Below are 6,975 nucleotides of genomic sequence, written 5' to 3' on the forward strand. Positions count from 1 at the left end.
TCTTTCACTAAAATGTACTGCTGCAAATCCCTATTGGCAACTCTATGACCACATGTAAGCCCCTTGTAAAATGTACCCAGTTCCAAGGGCACTGTGCCAGGTAAGGCCTCTAATGACTGCAGCACTTATTGTGCAACCCTTAGAAGCCCTGCACACACACACTGCCATTTCAGGCTGGGTGTTTCGGTGTAGAACAAAATGAAGACTCGACGTGGCACATATCCCCGTGTGCCATGCCTGCACCTCATTGCCCTGGCATAGGTAAGCCACCCCTCTAGCTGGGTGCACTATACCAGTGGTGACGGTACAGGTACATGAGCCCTGTTCCCCTAGAGTGTCTAAGTCAATTCTTAGACTTTGTAAATGCGGTAATGCCATAAAAAGTATATGGCGCTGGGAGTTTGTTGTTACGAACTACACAGTACCATAATGGCATTACTGAAGACTGGGGAGTTTGACATCAAACTTCTCAGCACATTAAACCCACACTGATACCAGTCTGGGATTTAATAAAAATTGCACTCATAGGGCATCTTAGAGATGTCCCCTGAAAAACAATCTAACTTTAGTGTCCCGGCTGAGTGGGTGCTTGCCAACTGCCACCACCAGACATGTTTCTGACTCCTGGGTCAAGAACCTGCCGCTCTCGGGGTCCTGAAACAAAACACATCCTGAGACGAGGTGCCAAGCCTCCTCCTCCTGGATGGGCAGGGTCCACGAAGGAGAAGCTTCAAAGGATTGCCCCCTTTGTGAGCTATCCCAGCCATTTGCTGCTCTCAGCAACTGGCCCCCACCAATTCTGGCCCCCACTTTGGGCGGGAGTGAAGTACCGGATTAACCCACTTACAGGGTCTCGGCAGCGGGGAAACCGCTCAAATCTCCCATACCCTTCATACGTAGTAAAAGGAGACACAGGAGCCTTCGTCTGCAGGAGGAACCCAGATTTATTTCAATAGCCCGGGCTAAGGGACAGAGTCCACAGCCAGTCAAAGACACGACAGAGGAGGCTGCTACTTAAACCCGTAGCTAACAAGCCTTTTATACATTTCATACTCCAGCCTTTTGGCTGCAAGACCATTGTTCAATTATAGCAGTGTTTATTATTGATTAACTGGATCCAGGTGGTGTTTGCAGTTGGTGACCTGGTCAAGGGAAGGTACACAGTCAAATGTTAGCTTTGCTTTGATCAGGGCTTGGTTTCCTCAGGTTTCTTTGACCAGCTATCTTGATCAAAAGCCCCGGCTTTACGAGCCATTCTTTGATTGTCTGGATGAAAGTTCAGCAGTCAGACCATTGTCCAGATAACCTGATCAAGGTGACGAGGATGTGTTATCAGGCTGGGAGCAGGAGAGGAAGAATGATTCATTAACTCGGGGTGAGGGTAATGTTGCTCTTTGACGGGCTGCAGAGAACGGGGGTAGGGTGGGCGACAGTCTCTGGGCAGAAATGCAGGCCTGCAAAAATGGGTTTTTATCGTGGTGGTGGGATTTCTTTCGTATTTCAAGGGGAAACAATCAAGTAGGTCCTGCGGAAGTTTTTGCCACGAGTTGGCAAGGCAAAAATCAGTGAAGTCCAGTAAAAAGGAATTGTCATTAAAAAACACATTTCCTCAGCAGAATCATCAGGAAAACCAATTTAGGAGGAGAGGTGTGCCAACCTCTGCCAACCTCACCGCTCAGGAGGGAGAGGTGAGGTGAAAAACAACTCTGAGTCCTCACTAATTTGCGGATGGGGGACCCAGCCAATCAGAGTGAGGTTTATGCCCCGCTCCCACTGGAGAGTGGCATGATAGTGGGTATACCCATTCAAGGAAGGGACCCATTGGTCCCGACCTGTACCTACCTGTAATGCCCCTAAATTTAGTATTTAGGGCCAACCCTGAACCTTGCCGCCTCGGTCCAGAGCCGACAAGAAGAAGTCAGAAGAAGAAGGACCAAAGAGCAGCGAGGGAACCCACTGACTTGGCACAAGCCCTACCAGCCTGTCCCGACCTCAGACTCCTCCAGCAGAACCTTGGTGTGTCCTGAAGCCAGCAGCCCTCAAGAACCCAGAAAACCTGCACTACCTTCGCAACAAAACAGACTTTGTCTCCCGTGAGCACTGGACTTGCTCGAAACCAAACAACTCTGACACTGGCTGATTCTGTGAGTCTCCACCACTCCTCTCCCGGCACCCCGAGCTAGAGCGACACTGTTGTATGGTGTTTTAGGATCCGAGTGAAATTTCCAGATTCATGCCCTTATATGCCCTTTTGACAAAACTTATCTGGTTTCACTATGGGTTGAACTTTGGATTGTGCTAGGCGTACTTTTTCTCCTACTTTGGCTAATTCTTGTATTAAGTTTGGGAATGCTGATGAATGGAAGATATAATAAGAAGGACACAGCAAGTAAAAACATCAACTTACTGCTCAAGCCACACAAATCATCTCATTGTGAACAAAGATACTTGACATCAGTGAACATCACAGCCGTTCCTATACCTGGTGGTATAGCTTGGGTCAGAACTGATTATGACATCTATGGCCCTGCAGAGCTGTTGAAGATTCCACACCAATTCAAGGTTTCCTTGAGTGACTTTGTTTCACCAAGCATATTTTCTGATTATTGGGACTTTGTGAATATTAATAATATGATGTCAGACTTACAGATGTCTGCAAAATTCACAAAACATGAATACTTAGAAGGTTCCTCAGATTATGAACAAATGTACTGTTATTATCACTATGGTCATCATTATTTGCACAAATCTGCAAACCCTAGAAATGTTTATACTTTTAATCAATGGGAACATTGTCCAACGCCAAGAGTAGCTCAAAAACATTCTATGAAAAATGTCCATACTTCTCAGTTTTTAATTTCTCAAATTCAGAAACATTTTACTTTAAAAATTTTAATAAGTCAGGAATGAAAAGTATGTTGACTAATAGTAAGCAAATATATTCTGCTGCCTATCATGCTCAGCTGTCCACATTAGGTTTTGACTTTTGGAGAGACAACATTGAGACAAAAACTGTCTGGGGCACAAAAGACTGGCAGGTGCAGGGAATAGAAGCTTTATTTCAAGCCTGCATTATCCCTGAACAAATAATGTTTTTGAATGACACTGTCCAACAGACATCCTGTCTTGGCCTAGCTAAGAAAAAAGATTTGATTAAACCGTCCATACCTACACCTACACCTGATAGTAAAAACACTATAGAAGGAGGGGTCGACATAAAAACAATTTTACTTAAAAAAAGAACTGATCCTGATTGGAAGAAATGGTTTATCTGGCCCACAGACAAGAACAACTGTCAAGATAGGTTCCTGAATAAGACACAAGGGTTTACATTCACTAGGCCAGATCCAAGATATGTCCAAAAACAACATCCAGGGATAATAACAACTTACAGTGTAGGAAAATTGTGCCTTTAATGGCTACAAAAGTCCACACTGACAGAGGTAAACCAACACATATCTTTACTTAAAGATTGCCTTGATTTAAGGGACTTCTTACAAGGACCAACTAAACTGCATCATAAACGTTTTATATGCACTGGTATATATGCAATTTATAATTAAGCTTGGAAAGCAACACAAGCAGAGACTGCAGAACGAATACGAGAAATTGATCGTATTAATTTAGAGAAATCTCTCTCTGTAGTTGACAATGGGTTAACGACTCTGTCATCCGGAATTTATTCTTTGGATAGCATAGTATCCTCTGCCATAGACATAATGGAACAGGACTTGCTCATGCTACAGCATGGACAGTCACAATTGCGTTCTATAATGCTTTTAGGCTGGACGTTACAAAATTTTCATTCTGGATATGTGCCATGGCGTCTAATCAACACCACGTCATTGTTTTCTGTATTTAACCTCACAGATAAACAAATCACATTGGCACAAAGAGGAGCAGACTATACGGTGCTGAGCATTGAGAAGCTGGAAAGATTACCATTAACTGTTTCAGGAAAACCTGCAACAGAATGGCTAATACACGGGACAATCACTCTGCCTGTCACAATTTTCCATTTTCAATATTGTTTGAAACATATACCAGTTGGCGTGTATGAAAGGTTGGGTAAAGAATACATCAAGTCAACCTGGGAACTACCATATACACACAGATGTTGGAGTGGGAGAAAAGAAATATTTCTTAGTGGGACAAACTGCAAAAGCGCACTAAGCGGTACACTTTTATGTCAGGGTATTAACTTACACGGAGCCTGCGACGGTTCTTCGACCAACTTATCCTGCCACCTGCAAGGTTCTCCAGCTGCAGTGATAGATCCAATTTTTAGGCAACTTTCTAACAGAAGCTATATTATGTTGAATGATCACAGCTGCCGTGGAATGTTGCCAGGAATAGCCTATCTCGTAACTGTGTCCGCCAGGGTCACTTGCTGTATGTAAGTATTACTTCCTAAAACTAAGACAGACGAGGAGTCGCCGTTATGGCCTTCACTGAACATCTCTTCTATACACATTGATACTTTAAGCAGAATGAAAGCCATTCTTTTACAAAAAACTGTGCCACTAACCTCATCCAAAGAGACGTATGAACTACAAGTTGCAAGGTCCTCTACAGAGATACATGCCCTTTTATCGACAAACTGCCCTATACATTTTGTAGAAATGTTGGGACGTATCTTAAACATGTCTGATACTAGTGGTATTGTACATGTAATTAAGACAGTTTTTTGGGACTGTTAGCACCATTTGAAGCATTCCACCGCATATTTCCAAACTTCGTGCACTCTGTGTTCGGCGGCCTGCCTCTCATTTTTGGACTCGTAGCAGTAATAATATTCTTGTTCCTTCTGCTCTGATGTGGCAAGTCCAGTCACCAGGGACACCCAGATTACCTAAGAGAACACTCTCCTGGCAATGAAGTGTCGTGAGCGCATGAAACAGATTTTGGGCTTGGCTCGTTTAAGAGATCTGAATACCACATGGTTTCTACCACTCCGACCAATCTGGCATGATTGCATCTTACCTGTTCTACGATGCCTGCTATGTGGAGAAGAATGCGTGTTGGACATCTGTCTGACACTCCCATCAGTCATGCCAACAGATGTTGATACTTTGCTTGGATCGGTAACGGCTCATGCATTGTGTTGTCCCCAGCGGCTACCAATCCTGATGACGGCATTCATTGAGGTCTCACAGACGCAAACTGCTGACGGTGAGATACGTGGATCGACAGGCACACAGGTACCATCTCCATCTCCTTCGAACATTGCTAATGCGGCTAACACTGACAGCGATGCTTCACATTTTTGTGCAACCGACCTACTTAACGAAGTGGTCCAACTTTCACCTACTGTGGTAGACAAATTCTTTACCAGTTTAGAAGATGTGATGTTTTCTCCAAACAACGAGACTGACTTTTGAAAGTTAGCACACAGTGTCCTATGGGACACTGTATTCGACCTTCACTTTTTCCAAACAAGCTTCTAACTTTTTTTTGGGGGCACAAAGTACTCTGCTTAAAGTAGAACTATTCCTAGAGAACAAGAATTCTTTGAACACTTCCAAGAAACAATATTTGACCTTGTCCACAACCAAAACAATATATATATGTTGTCATGGAATGGTCTTGACTTTTTTCTGTATTTAAGAGCCATTTCATAAATGTATTTTTCATGATTCATTCAGATAGCATTTCCAATATCATACACTTTGATTGAAAACATTGCTTTTAAAATGCGTACAGCACAAATGCTCTTTTCGTGTACAACCATTTCGAATGCATTTTTATGTATTTTCGGTGTTTTGTTTTTTACACGTCATGCTTTAAATATGTTTTATATGCTTAGAATTTAGTAATGTCGAACATAATAAAGTGGAGTGGGTGTTGTATGGTGTTTTAGGATCCGAGCGAAATTTCCCGATTCATGCCCTCATATAGGTACAATTCACATTGCCCTAAAATAGGCATAGAAATCATACCCATATTTAGACATAGCCCATGCAGTCCAAATACAGGCATGACAACTTCCACCGGTACCAAAACGTCACAACTATTTCTTGGAAAATCGGCTTAAACAGTCAGGGACCTCCCTTGCTTGAATATTGATTTGTCCAAGAATTCATGGACTTTACAAAGAACTACCATTCCCTTGGTGTTCTTTTCTGACGTTATTATGCCCGACTTTACGTCAAACGAGGCACCTTCAAGGTATAAATATGCCTTCACTTGCTCTAGCAAGACACGATGGTTCTGAGCAGTTCGACTATCTACTTGCCCAACGCAGCTCGCTACAGCAAGTGCCGAAGGAAGCCGACCCTCCAGCTGATGCACTGATCGAGAAGCTGTCCTTTCTCTAGCTGAGAATCCAGCTCCATTGTTTCCAAGCTCCCCTCGCGGGGTGTTGGGAAATTGAGTCTCGAGACCGAGATACCAGACCTCCTTCATTGTAAACTAAGGTATGGAGCTTATTAGACCCCTCTAGAAATCTTGGATAGATTCTTGGCAAAGAAAACAAAACCTATGCTACACCACACTTACTTTCTTCCTCGTACTAGACTTAGGTTAGGCACATTGGGTTAGGCGTATTTTAGACGCACCAGTTGAGTACTTTTAGCCTTTGTTATTTATGTATGTATTTATATATGGTTTAGAAACCATACAATGCTTTTACAGTATTATTTTATAATTCTGTTCTCGCTGTACGCATTATAATTTGCAGCCTGCATTACGATTGCAGCAGTTCACTTTACTTGCATGAGAAAGAAGACTGTTCAATAAATCCTTTTATTGAAAACGCCTGTCTCTCTATTTCTCTGCAGAAACAAGTCCCTTTTTGTGTATTCGAGAAGGTTTCTAGTGACCTCTGAGCTAGCTGGCACTCACAATTAGGTTTAGTCTATTCGATAGAGACCTAGTCGACATAAGTCCTACGTCACATCTATAGGATATATTATTCCAATGCGCAGAGCCTATTGGGAATATCGGAAGTACACTACAACACAATCCCCTAAGGAG

Source organism: Lissotriton helveticus, chromosome 2_1 (assembly GCF_964261635.1).
Source record: "Lissotriton helveticus chromosome 2_1, aLisHel1.1, whole genome shotgun sequence".
Taxonomy (NCBI): Eukaryota; Metazoa; Chordata; class Amphibia; order Caudata; family Salamandridae; genus Lissotriton; species Lissotriton helveticus.